At 52.5% G+C, this 13822-nt stretch overlaps 1 protein-coding gene across 1 annotated transcript in view; it reads right to left on the bottom strand.

The window, feature by feature from the left end:
• The window catches only part of abcf2a (ATP-binding cassette, sub-family F (GCN20), member 2a), a 69621-nt gene that overhangs the window by 40458 nt on the left and 15341 nt on the right, over positions 1–13822 (bottom strand). The window lies entirely within an intron of this gene.

Here is a 13822-nt window from a genome sequence, read left to right on the forward strand (position 1 = left end):
AAATCCTTCTATTCTCGCCGCCCACCGCCCCCCCCCCCCCCACATTCTACAGTGTCACTGCTCTCTGGGTAAAGCAGACTCTTCCGAACCCCCTTAGTCAATATCTTATATTTATTAGGACCCCTGCGCTGGTCATCCCCACAAGTGGAAATACTTTCTCTGCACCAACCCCATCAAACACCCTGATCATTTAACAGATCTCTATTAGATCACTCGCAGTCTTCTCTTTTCCAGAGTGGAGAGCCATAGCTAAAGAACAAAGAATACAGCACAGGAACAGGCCCTTCGGCCCTCCAAGCCTGCGCCGATCCCGTGTCCTATCTAAGTCAACCACCTGTATCCTTTTACACCCCGTCGTTCATGTGCCTATCCAGATAAGTCTTAAAGGTCGCTAACGTAGCTGCCTCAACCACCTCACTGGGCCGTGCATTCCAGGCCACCACCACCCTCTGTTTTTAAAAAAACTTCCTCCGCACATCTCAACTGAACCTATCCCCCCTCACCTTGAACTTGTGCCCCCTTTTAATTGCCATTTCCGCCCTGGGAAAAAGCCTCCAACTGTTCAGCCTATCTACACCCCTAATCATTTCATAAACTTCTATCCGGTCGCCCCTCAGCCTCCGTCTCTCTAGCGAGAACAATCCCAGTTTATTTAATCTCTCCTCATAGCTAAAACCCTCCAAACCAGATAACATCCTGGTAAACCTTTTCTGTACTCTCTCCAAACTCCACGTCCTAAATTTGATCTTTCCTGGTAGAAATAAAAGAGGTTATATTGGTCTTTGTAAATTACTTCTTGCACCATCGCCAGCGCCCTGATCTCTTTTTCAATATGGAAATGAAGGTGGATGTGGTCATGCTGCAGGAGACACATTTGAAGGTGGGGGATCAGATTAGGTTGAGGAAGGGCTGGGTGGGGCAAATGTTTCATTCGAGGTTAGACTTTAAAACGAGGGGGTTGGCGATTTTGCCAATAAACAGGTGCCGTTCGAGGTTGGGGGGGGGGGGGGGGGTGTGAATAGTGTGTTTCAGAATTTCTATAGTAAGCTGTATAAATCGGAACCCCCAGCCAGGTGGGGGGAGGGGGATGAGATGCGTTTTGGGGGTGGGGGGGGGCTGGAGTTCCCGAAGGTGGTTGAGGAGTTGCTGAGGGTCCTGGGCGCCCCAATCGGGCCTGGGGAGGTAATAGAGGGGCTGGGGACGATGCAATCCGGCAAAGACCTGGGACCAGACGGATACCTGGTGGAATTTTATAAGAAGTTTTCCGGGGTGCTGGGCTGCTTTTGGTAAAGGCTTTTAATGAGTCTAAGGAGTTGGGAGTGCTCCCCACGACGTTATCGCAGGCATCAATTTCTCTTATCTTGAAACGGGTCAAAGATCCGGAAAGCCGTGGGTCATCTCGACCAATCTCCTTATTGAATGTGAATGCTAAATTGTTGGCAAAGATCCTAGCCACACGGATCGAGGACTGCGCCCCAGGGGTAATAGGGGAGAACCAGACAGGGTTTGTTAAGGGGCGACACCTCCTGGCGACCAACATTAGGCGGCTCCTAAATGTAATAATAATGCCTACGGAGGGGCGCGAGGTCGAGGTGATGGTGACCATGGATGCAGAGAAGGCCTTTGACCGGGTGGAGTGGAAATATTTGTGGGATGTCCTGGGACGGTTTGGTTTGGCAGGGATTAGTGGATTGGGTCCGGTTGCTTTATCAGGCACAGGTGGCAAATGTACGGACGAATCGGATGCGGTTGGAATATTTTAGCTTGTGTCGGGAGACGAGGCAGGGGTGTCCACTCTCCCCACTACTGTTTGCCCTGGCCATAGAGCCTTTGGTAATGGCGACGCGAGCATCAAAAGTTTGGCAGGGGATAGTGTGAGGGGGGGTGGAATGGGGGCGGTTATAAATTGAATATGGGGACTTCCGGGTGCGGCGATGACCAGCTGAGTCGCACGTTTCGGCAGCTCCCTGTGAAACGGACTTTTGGGCTCTTGATAGGAGCCCCAACGGCAATTTTAACGGCTGAAAACACCGTGCGGTAAACCAGAAGGGTGTTCCCCCTGGACACGGATGGAAAAAGGAGAGGAAAGTGGCCGGATTGCAGCGGATCCTTTGGAACAACGGCAAGGAAGGCAAGCAGAAACCAAGATGGCGTCGGAAGGTGGCAGTTTCATATGGGGCCCTGAACAACAAGAGTTTTTGAAACGCCGCGTGGAGGAGATAAAAAAGGAAATGAAGAAAGAGTTGTTGGCCCCGATATTACAGGCGATTGAAGGGCTGAAAGAGGAACAAAAGACCCAGGAGCAGGAGCTTCGGGTCGTGAAGGCGAAAGCAGCAGAGAATGAAAACGACATACAGGGCCTGGTGGTGAAGTCGGAGATACAGGAGGCACACCAGAAACGATCTGTGGAGAGGTTGGAGGCACTGGAAAATAACGCAAGGAGGAACAACTTGAGGATTCTTGGCCTTCCTGAAGGTGTGGAGGGGGCGGACGTCGGGGCATATGTGAGCACGATGCTGCACTCGTTAATGGGAGTGGAGGCCCCGACGGGTCCGTTGGAGGTGGAGGGAGCATACCGAGTTATGGTGCGAGGATCGAGAGTAGGAGAAGCTCCCAGAGCCATAGTGGTGAGATTTCTCCGTTTTAAGGATAGAGAAATGGTCCTTAGATGGGCGAAGAAAACTCGGTGTAGTAAATGGGAGAACGCGGTGATCCGCGTCTATCAAGATTGGAGTGCGGAGGGGGCGAGAAGGAGGGCGAGCTTTAATCGGGCCAAAGCGGTACTTCACAAAAAAAAGATAAAGTTTGGAATGCTGCAACCGGCAAGACTGTGGGTCACATATCAAGGGAGGCACCACTACTTTGAGACGGCGGATGAAGCGTGGACTTTTATTGTAGAAGAGAAATTGGAATGATTGGACTACGAAAATGAACGTTTGGACAAAGTGGTGGGACGAGTGGGGGGGGGGGGGGGGCGAAGAGGGATTGTATGATTAATCCTGCGGTATGGTAACTTTTCTTTTTCCCACAGGTGGTGATGGGGGGGAGGTGGGGAGGGAGAGATGGGGCGTTGGCCATGGGAGGCGGGGCCGAGGGAGAGGCGCGGGCTTGGTTCCCGCGCTATGATAATTATGGCGGGAATAGAGAAGCAGGAAGGAGGGGGCGCCGCACGGGGCGAGCCGTGATCACGGGGGGAAGCCGAGGTCAGCCAGAGTTTGCTGACTTCTGGGAGCAACATGGGGGGAGTAATTACGCTAGCGGGGGGTCTAGCGGGGGGGGAGGGGGGAATTACTGGGTTGCTGCTGCTGGGGAAAGGGGGGAGTGGGTGCGGGAAAGGATGGGCGGGGGGGCACCGTCTGGGAGAAATACAGCCGCGTGGGAACTGGGCGAGAAGCTGGAAAAAGATGATGGCTAACCGGCAAGGGGGGGGGGGGGGGGAAGCCCCCCAACTCGGCTGATCACGTGGAACGTGAGGGGGCTTAACGGGCCGATAAAGAGGGCACGAGTACTCGCACACCTTAAGAAACTTAAAGCAGATGTGGTCATGTTACAGGAAACGCACCTGAAACTGATAGATCAGGTTAGGTTGCGCAAAGGATGGGTAGGGCAGGTGTTCCATTCGGGGCTGGATGCGAAAAACAGGGGGGTGGCTATATTAGTGGGGAAGCGGGTAATGTTCGAGGCAAAGACTATAGTGGCGGATAACGGGGGCAGATACGTGATGGTGAGTGGCAAATTACAGGGAGAGATGGTGGTGTTGGTAAACGTGTATGCCCCGAATTGGGACGATGCCAATTTTATGAGGCGAATGCTAGGACGCATCCCAGACCTAGAGACCGGAAAGCTGATAATGGGGGGAGACTTTAACACAGTGTTGGAACCAAGGCTGGATAGGTCGAAGTCCAGGACTGGTAGGAGGCCGGCAGCAGCCAAGGTGCTTAAGGATTTTATGGAGCAGATGGGAGGGGTGGACCCGTGGAGATTCAGTAGACCTAGGAGTAAGGAGTTCTCGTTTTTCTCCTATGTCCATAAAGTCTATTCACGCATAGACTTTTTTGTGTTGGGTAGGGCATTGATCCCGAGGGTGAGGGGAACGGAATATACGGCTATAGCCATTTCGGATCATGCCCCACACTGGGTAGACTTGGAGATAGGGGAGGAAACAAGAGGGCGTCCACCCTGGAGAATGGATATGGGACTAATGGCGGATGAGGGGGTGTGCTTAAGGGTGAGGGGATGCATTGAAAAGTACTTGGAACTCAATGACAATGGGGAGGTTCAGGTGGGAGTGGTCTGGGAGGCGTTGAAGGCGGTGGTTAGGGGGGAGCTGATATCAATAAGGACACATAAAGGGAAGCAGGAGAGTAAGGAACGGGAGCGGTTGTTGCAAGAACTTTTGAGGGTGGACAGACAGTATGCGGAAGCACCGGAGGAGGGACTGTATAGGGAAAGGCAAAGGCTGCATGTGGAATTTGACTTGCTGACCACAGGCACTGCAGAGGCACAATGGAGGAAGGCGCAGGGTGTACAGTATGAATATGGAGAGAAGGCGAGCAGATTGCTGGCACACCAATTGAGGAAAAGGGGAGCAGCGAGGGAAATAGGGGGGGTGAGAGACGAAGATGGAGAGACGGAGCGGGGAGCGGAGAGAGTGAATGAAGTGTTTAAGACATTTTATAAAAAATTGTATGAAGCTCAACCCCCGGATGGGAGGGAGAGAATGATGGAGTTTTTGGATCGGCTGGAAATTCCCAAGGTGGAAGAGCAGGAAAGGATGGGATTGGGAGCACAGATCACGGTAGAAGAAGTGGTGAAAGGAATTAGGAACATGCAGACGGGAAAGGCCCCGGGACCGGACGGATTCCCAGTTGAATTTTACAGAAAATATTTGGACTTGCTCGCCCCGCTACTGACGAGGACCTTCAACGAGGCAAAGGAAAGGGGACAACTGCCCCCGACTATGTCAGAAGCAACGATATCGCTTCTTTTAAAGAAGGAAAAGGATCCGCTACAATGCGGGTCCTACAGACCAATCTCCCTCCTCAATGTAGATGCCAAGGTCTTGGCCAAGGTAATGGCAATGAGAATAGAGGAATGTGTCCCGGGGGTGGTTCATGAGGACCAAACTGGGTTTGTGAAGGGGAGACAGCTGAACACGAACATACGGAGGTTGTTAGGGGTAATGATGATGGCCCCACCAGAGGGTGAAACGGAGATAGTAGTGGCGATGGATGCCGAGAAAGCATTTGATAGAGTGGAGTGGGATTATCTGTGGGAGGTGTTGAGGAGATTTGGGTTCGGAGAGGGGTATGTTAGATGGGTGCAGCTGTTGTATAGGGCCCCAGTGGCGAGTGTGGTCACGAATGGACGGGGATCGGCATATTTTCGGCTCCATAGAGGGACAAGGCAGGGATGTCCTCTGTCCCCATTACTGTTTGCACTGGCGATTGAGCCCCTGGCGATAGCGCTGAGAGGTTCCAAGGGATGGAGGGGAATACTTAGGGGAGGAGAAGAACACCGGGTATCTTTATATGCGGATGATCTGCTACTATATGTGGCGGATCCAGCGGAGGGGATGCCAGAAATAATGCGGATACTTGGGGAGTTTGGGGATTTTTCAGGGTATAAATTGAACATGGGAAAGAGTGAGCTGTTTGTGGTGCATCCAGGGGAGCAGAGTAGAGAAATAGAAGACCTACCGTTGAGGAAGGTAACAAGAGACTTTCGTTACCTGGGGATCCAGATAGCTAAGAATTGGGGCACATTGCACAGGCTAAATTTGACGCGGTTGGTGGAACAGATGGAGGAAGATTTCAAGAGATGGGATATGGTAGCATTGTCAATGGCAGGGAGGGTGCAGGCAGTTAAGATGGTGGTCCTCCCGAGATTCCTCTTTGTGTTTCAGTGTCTCCCGGTGGTGATCACGAAGGCTTTTTTCAAAAGGATAGAAAAGAGTATCATGGGTTTTGTTTGGGCCGCGAAGACTCCGAGAGTGAGGAAGGGATTCTTACAGCGTAGTAGGGATAGGGGGGGGCTGGCACTACCGAGCCTAAGTGAGTATTATTGAGCCGCTAATATTTCAATGGTGAGTAAGTGGATGGGAGAGGAGGAGGGAGCGGCGTGGAAGAGATTAGAGAGGGCGTCCTGTAGGGGGACCAGCCTGCAGGCTATGGTGACAGCCCCATTGCCGTTCTCAGCAAGGAACTATACCACGAGCCCGGTGGTGGTAGCTACACTGAAGATTTGGGGACAGTGGAGACGACATAGGGGAAAGACCGGAGCACTGGGGGGGTCCCCGATAAGAAACAACCATAGGTTTGCCCCGGGGGGAATGGATGGGGGATATGGAATGTGGCAAAGAGCAGGTATAACGCAATTGAAAGATCTATTTGTGGATGGGAAGTTTGCGAGTCTGGGAGTGCTGACCGAGAAATATGGGTTGCCCCAAGGGAATGCATTCAGGTACATGCAATTGAGGGCTTTTGCGAGGCAGCAGGTGAGGGAATTCCCGCAGCTCCCGACACAAGAGGTACAGGACAGAGTCATCTCAAAGAAATGGGTGGGGGACGGTAAGGTGTCGGATATATATAGGGAAATGAGAGACGAAGGGGAGACTATGATGGACGAACTAAAAGGGAAATGGGAAGAAGAGCTAGGGGAGGAGATTGAGGAGGGGATGTGGGCAGATGCCCTAAACAGGGTAAACCCGTCGTCCTCGTGCACCAGGCTAAGCCTGATTCAGTTTAAGGTATTACACAGGGCACATATGACTGGAACACGGCTCAGTAAATTTTTTGGGGTGGAGGATAGGTGTGCGAGGTGCTCGAGAAGCCCAGCGAATCATACCCATATGTTTTGGTCATGCCCGGCACTACAGGGGTTTTGGATGGGGGTGACAAAGGTGCTTTCGAAAGTAGTAGGAGTCCGGGTCGAACCAAGCTGGGGGTTGGCTATATTTGGGGTTGCACAAGAGCCGGGAGTGCAGGAGGCGAAAGAGGCCGATGTTTTGGCCTTTGCGTCCCTAGTAGCCCGGCGCAGAATCTTGCTAATGTGGAAAGAAGCCAAGCCCCCGGGGGTGGAGACCTGGATAAATTATATGGCGGGGTTCATAAAGTTAGAGCGGATTAAGTTCGTCCTAAGGGGGTCGGCTCAAGGGTTTACTAGGCGGTGGCAACCGTTCGTCGAATATCTTGCGGAAAGATAGATAGGGGAGAACAAAGAAGGCAGCAGCAGCGGGGGGGGGGGGGGGGGGGGGGGGGGGGGGGGTGTGGCCTGAGACAAGGCAGTTGCCAATTAGGGCTAGTTTTTATTTTTTGTTATTTAATATTTATTTATTTGTTGTTGTTTTTGTTTAAATTTAAAAAAGGTCATTATTATCTGTATTGTTACAATGTTGTGTAAAGGATGCACAATGTACTGTGTTGGTTGACCAAAAATTTTCAATAAAATATTTAAAAAAAAAAAAATTGAATATGGGCAAAAGCGAGGTCTTTGCAATCCAGGCAAGGGGGCAGGAGAGGAGATAGGGAGAGATGCCGTTCAAGGTGGTGGGAGGGGGCTTTAGATACCTGGGTAGTCAAGTGGCACAAGGCTGGGGTCAGCTTCACAAATTGAATTTGGGTAGATTGGGTAGATTAATAGAACAGATGAAAGGGGACTTCCGAAGGTGGGACGCGCTCCTGCTGTCTCTGGTGGGGAGGGTACAGACTGTGAAAATGACAGTCCTCCCGAGATTACTGTTTGTATTTCAGGGTCTCCCAATTTTCATCCCAAAGGCTGTTTTTAGGAAGATGAATGCGGCGATCTCGGGTTTTATATGGGCCGGGAAAGCCCCGAGGGTGAAAAAGGTTTTGCTTGAGCGGGGGCATGGGAGCTGACTCTTCCGAACTTTATCAATTATTACTGGGCGGCTATCATATCGATGGTCAGGAAAGTGGGTAGTGTGGGAGCGGGTGGAGGTGGCATCTTGTAAGGGCACGAGCAGGAGGGCTTTGTTGACGGCACCTCTGCCGTTCTCGCTGGCTCGGTACTCCACAAGCCCGGTGGCAGTGGTGGCCTTGAGGGTGTGGGGACAGTGGAGGCAGCACATAGGGTTGGAGGGGGCATTGGTGTGGGCACAGATACGTGATAACCACCGGGTCGCTGCAGGGGTGCTGGACAGGGGTTTTAGGAGGTGGCAGCGGGCAGGGATCGAGATGTTTTTATTGAGGAGGGCATTCAGAGTTTGGAGGAGGTAGAGGAGGAGTTGGAGTTGCCAGGCGGGAACGGGTTGCGGTACCTGCAAGTGCGGGATTTAGTTCGGAGGCAGGTCTCAAGCTTTCCACACCTCCACTAAGGGTGCTACAGGACAAGGTGATGTCAAAATCAGGAGTTGGGGACTTCCGGGTGCGGCGATGACCAGCTGAGTCGCACGTTTCGGCAGCTCCCTGTGAAACGGACTTTTGGGCTCTTGATAGGAGCCCCAACGGCAATTTTGACGGCTAAAAACACTGTGCGGTAAACCAGAAGGGAATCCCCCCTGGATACGGATGGAAAAAGGAGGAGAGAGTGGCCAGATTGCAGTGGATCCTTTAGAACAGCGGCAAGGAAGGCAAGCAAAAACCAAGATGGCGTCGGAAGGTGGCAGTTTAGCATGGGGCCCTGAACAACAAGAGTTCTTGAAATGCTGTGTGGAAGAGATCAAAAAGGAAATGAAGAAAGAGCTGTTGGCCCCGATACTACAGGCGATCGAAGGGCTAAAGGAGGAACAAAAGACCCAGGAGCGGGAGCTTCGGGTCGTGAAGGCAAAGGCAACCGAGAATGAGGACGATATACAGGGCCTGGTGGTGAAGACGGAGACGCAGGAGGCACATCAGAAACAATGTGTGGAAAGGTTGGAGGCACTGGAAAACAACGCAAGGAGGAACAACCTGAGGATTCTTGGTCTTCCTGAAGGTGTGGAGGGAGCGGACGTCGGGGCATATGTGAGCACGATGCTGCACTCGTTAATGGGAGCGGAGGCCCCGGCGGGTTCGTTGGAGGTGGAGGGAGCATACCGAGTGATGGCGCGAGGACCGAGAGCAGGAGAAATTCCCAGAGCCATAGTGGTGAGATTCCTCCGTTTTAAGGATAGAGAAATGGTCCTTAGATGGGCGAAGAAAACTCGGAGCAGTAAATGGGAGAACGCGGTGATCCGCGTTTATCAAGACTGGAGCGCGGAGGTGGCGAGAAGGAGGGCGAGCTTTAATCGGGCCAAGGCGGTGCTTCATAAAAAGAAGATAAAATTTGGAATGCTGCAACCGGCAAGACTGTGGGTCACATATCGAGGGAGGCACCACTACTTTGAGACGGCGGATGAAGCGTGGACTTTTATTGTGGAAGAAAAACGGGAATGAGCGGGTTATTAAAAAGAACGTTCGAACAAAGTGGTGGGGCGAATGTGGGGGGCAGAGGGGTTTTATGTACTAATCCTGCGATGTGGTAACTTTTCTCTCTCCCACAGGTGGTGATGGGGGAGGAGGGGAGGTGGAGGAGATGGGGCGTTGGCCATTGGGGGTGGGGCCAAGGGAGAAGCACGGGCTTGGTTCCCGCGCTATGATAATCATGGCGGGAATAGAGAAGCAGGAAGGAGGGGGCGTCGCACGGTGCGAGCCGAGGTCACGGGGGGAAGCCGAGGTCAGCCAGAGTTTGCTGACTTCTGGGAGTAACATGGGGGGAGTAATTACGCTAGAGGGGGATCTAGCGGGGGGGGTGGGAGGGGGGAATTACTGGGTTGCTGCTGCTGGGGAGAGGGGGGAGCTGGTATGGGAGAGGATGGGCGGGGGGGCACCGCCTGGGGGAGATACAGCTGCGTGGGAACCGGGTGAGGAGCTGGAAAAAGGTGATGGCTAATCGACAAGGGGGGGGGGGGGGGGGGGGGGGTAGGAAGCCCCCCAACTCGGCTGATCACGTGGAACGTGAGAGGGCTGAACGGGCCGATAAAGAGGGCACGGCTACTCGCACACCTTAAGAAACTTAAGGCAGATGTGGTTATGTTACAGGAAATGCACCTGAAACTGATAGACCAGGTTAGGCTACGCAAAGGATGGGTGGGGCAGGTATTCCATTCGGGGCTAGATGCGAAAAACAGGGGGGTGGCTATATTAGTGGGGAAGCGGGTAATGTTCGAGGCAAAGACTATAGTGGCGGATAACGGGGGCAGATACGTGATGGTGAGTGGCAAACTACAGGGGGAGACGGTGGTTTTGGTAAACGTATATGCCCCGAACTGGGATGATGCCAATTTTATGAGGTGGATGCTAGGACGCATTCCGGACCTAGAGATGGGAAAGCTGATAATGGGGGGAGATTTCAATACGGTATTGGAACCAGGGCTGGATAGGTCGAAGTCCAGGACTGGAAGGAGGCCGGCAGCAGCCAAGGTGCTTAAAGATTTTATGGAGCAGATGGGAGGTGTAGACCCGTGGAGATTTAGCAGACCTAGGAGTAAGGAGTTCTCGTTTTTCTCCTATGTCCATAAAGTCTACTCGCGAATAGACTTTTTTGTGCTGGGTAGGGCATTGATCCCGAAGGTGAGGGGAACGGAGTATACGGCTATAGCCATTTCGGATCACGCTCCACACTGGGTGGACTTGGAGATAGGGGAGGAAACAGGAGGGTGCCCACCCTGGAGAATGGACATGGGACGAATGGCAGATGAGGGGGCGTGTCTAAGGGTGAGGGGGTGCATTGAAAAATACTTGGAACTCAATGATAATGGGGAGGTCCAGGTGGGAGTGGTCTGGGAGGCGTTGAAGGCGGTGGTTAGAGGGGAGCTGATATCAATAAGGGCACATAAAGGGAAGCAGGAGAGTAAGGAACGGGAGCGGTTGATGCAAGAACTTTTGAGGGTGGACAGACAATATGCGGAAGCACCGGAGGAGGGACTGTACAGGGAAAGGCAAAGGTTACATGTAGAATTTGACTTGCTGACTACAGGCACTGCAGAGGCACAATGGAGGAAGGCACAGGGTGTACAGTACGAATATGGGGAGAAGGCGAGCAGGTTGCTGGCACACCAATTGAGGAAAAGGGGAGCAGCGAGGGAAATAGGGGGAGTGAGGGATGAGGAAGGAGAGATGGAGCGGGGAGCGGAGAGAGTGAATGGAGTGTTCAAGACATTTTATAAAAAATTATATGAAGCTCAACCCCCGGATGGGAGGGAGAGAATGATGGGCTTCTTGGATCGGCTGGAATTTCCCAAGGTGGAAGAGCAGGAAAGGGTGGGACTGGGAGCACAGATCGAGGTAGAAGAAGTGGTGAAAGGAATTAGGAGCATGCAGGCGGGAAAGGCCCCGGGACCGGATGGATTCCCAGTCGAATTCGAAAGAAAATATGTGGACTTGCTCGCCCCGGTGCTGACGAGGACCTTTAATGAGGCAAAGGAAAGGGGACAACTGCCCCCGACTATGTCTGAAGCAACGATATTGCTTCTCTTAAAGAAGGAAAAGGACCCACTACAATGCGGGTCCTATAGACCTATTTCCCTCCTAAATGTAGATGCCAAGGTCCTGGCCAAGGTAATGGCAATGAGAATAGAGGAATGTGTCCCAGGGGTGGTCCACGAGGACCAAACTGGGTTTGTGAAGGGGAGACAGCTGAACACGAATATACGGAGGTTGTTAGGGGTAATGATGATGGCCCCACCAGAGGGAGAAACGGAGATAGTAGTGGCGATGGATGCCGAAAAAGTATTTGATAAGAGTGGAGTGGGATTATTTGTGGGAGGTGTTGAGGAGATTTGGTTTTGGAGAGGGGTATGTTAGATGGGTGCAGCTGTTGTATAGGGCCCCAGTGGCGAGCGTGGTCACGAATGGACGGGGATCTGCATATTTTCGGCTCCATAGAGGGGCAAGGCAGGGATGCCCTCTGTCCCCATTATTGTTTGCACTGGCGATTGAGCCCCTGGCGATAGCGTTGAGGGGTTCCAAGAAGTGGAGGGGAGTACTTAGGGGAGGAGAAGAGCACCGGGTATCTTTGTATGCGGACGATTTGCTACTATACGTGGCGGACCCGGCAGAGGGGATGCCAGAAATAATGCGGATACTTGGGGAGTTTGGGGATTTTTCAGGGTATAAATTGAACATGGGGAAAAGTGAGTTGTTTGTGGTGCATCCAGGGGAGCAGAGTAGAGAAATAGAGGACCTACCGTTGAGGAAGGTAACAAGGGACTTTCGTTACCTGGGGATCCAGATAGCTAAGAATTGGGGCACATTGCATAGGTTAAATTTAACACGGTTGGTGGAACAGATGGAGGAGGATTTCAAGAGATGGGATATGGTATCCCTGTCAATGGCAGGGAGGGTGCAGGCGGTTAAGATGGTGGTCCTCCCGAGATTCCTCTTTGTGTTTCAGTGCCTCCCGGTGGTGATCACGAAGGCTTTTTTTTAAAAGGATTGAAAAGAGCATCATGGGTTTTGTGTGGGCCGGGAAGACCCCGAGAGTGAGGAAGGGATTCTTCCAGCGTAGCAGGGATAGGGGGGGGGCTGGCACTACCGAGCCTAAGTGAGTATTATTGGGCCGCTAATATTTCAATGGTGAGTAAGTGGATGGGAGAGGAGGAGGGAGCGGCGTGGAAGAGATTAGAGAGGGCGTCCTGTAGGGGGACCAGCCTGCAGGCTATGGTGACAGCCCCATTGCCGTTCTCACCAAGGAACTATACCACGAGTCCGGTGGTGGTAGCTACACTGAAGATTTGGGGACAGTGGAGACGACATAGGGGAAAGACCGGAGCACTGGGGGGGTCCCCGATAAGAAACAACCATAGGTTTGCCCCGGGGGGAATGGATGGGGGATATGGAATGTGGCAAAGAGCAGGGATAACGCAACTGAAAGATCTATTTGTGGACGGGAAGTTCGCAAGTCTGGGAGCGCTGACCGAGAAATATGGGTTGCCCCAAGGGAATGCATTCAGGTATATGCAACTGAGGGCTTTTGCGAGGCAACAGGTGAGGGAATTCCCGCAGCTCCCGACACAAGAGGTGCAGGACAGAGTGATCTCAAAGACATGGGTGGGGGATGGTAAGGTGTCAGATATATATAGGGAAATGAGGGACGAAGGGGAGACTATGGTAGATGAACTAAAAGGGAAATGGGAAGAAGAGCTGGGGGAGGAGATCGAGGAGGGGCTGTGGGCAGATGCCCTAAGCAGGGTAAACTCGTCGTCCTCGTGTGCCAGGCTAAGCCTGATTCAGTTTAAGGTATTACACAGGGCACATATGACTGGAGCACGGCTCAGTAAATTTTTTGGGGTGGAGGATAGGTGTGCGAGGTGCTCGAGAAGCCCAGCGAATCATACCCATATGTTTTGGTCATGCCCGGCACTACAGGGGTTTTGGATGGGGGTGACAAAGGTGCTTTCAAAAGTAGTAGGAGTCCGGGTCGAACCAAGCTGGGGGTTGGCTATATTTGGGGTTGCACAAGAGCCGGGAGTGCAGGAGGCGAGAGAGGCCGATGTTTTGGCCTTTGCGTCCCTAGTAGCCCAGCGCAGGATATTGCTAATGTGGAAAGAAGCCAAGCCCCCGGGGGTGGAGACCTGGATAAATGACATGGCGGGGTTTATAAAGCTAGAGCGGATTAAGTTTGTCCTAAGGGGGTCGGCTCAAGGGTTCATCAGGCGGTGGCAACCGTTCGTCGAATACCTCGCAGAAAGATAGACGGAATGGGAAAAAGAAGGCAGCCGCAGCAGCCCAGGATCGGGGGGGGGGGAACCAGAAGGACTTTCAGGGTTGTTAATATATACTGTATAGTATGTATAGGTCGTTGCTACAGATAATTATATATTGGACTGTTAAATTATATTTTT

The sequence above is a fragment of the Scyliorhinus torazame genome, chromosome 11 (assembly GCF_047496885.1).
Source record: "Scyliorhinus torazame isolate Kashiwa2021f chromosome 11, sScyTor2.1, whole genome shotgun sequence".
Lineage (NCBI taxonomy): Eukaryota > Metazoa > Chordata > Chondrichthyes > Carcharhiniformes > Scyliorhinidae > Scyliorhinus > Scyliorhinus torazame.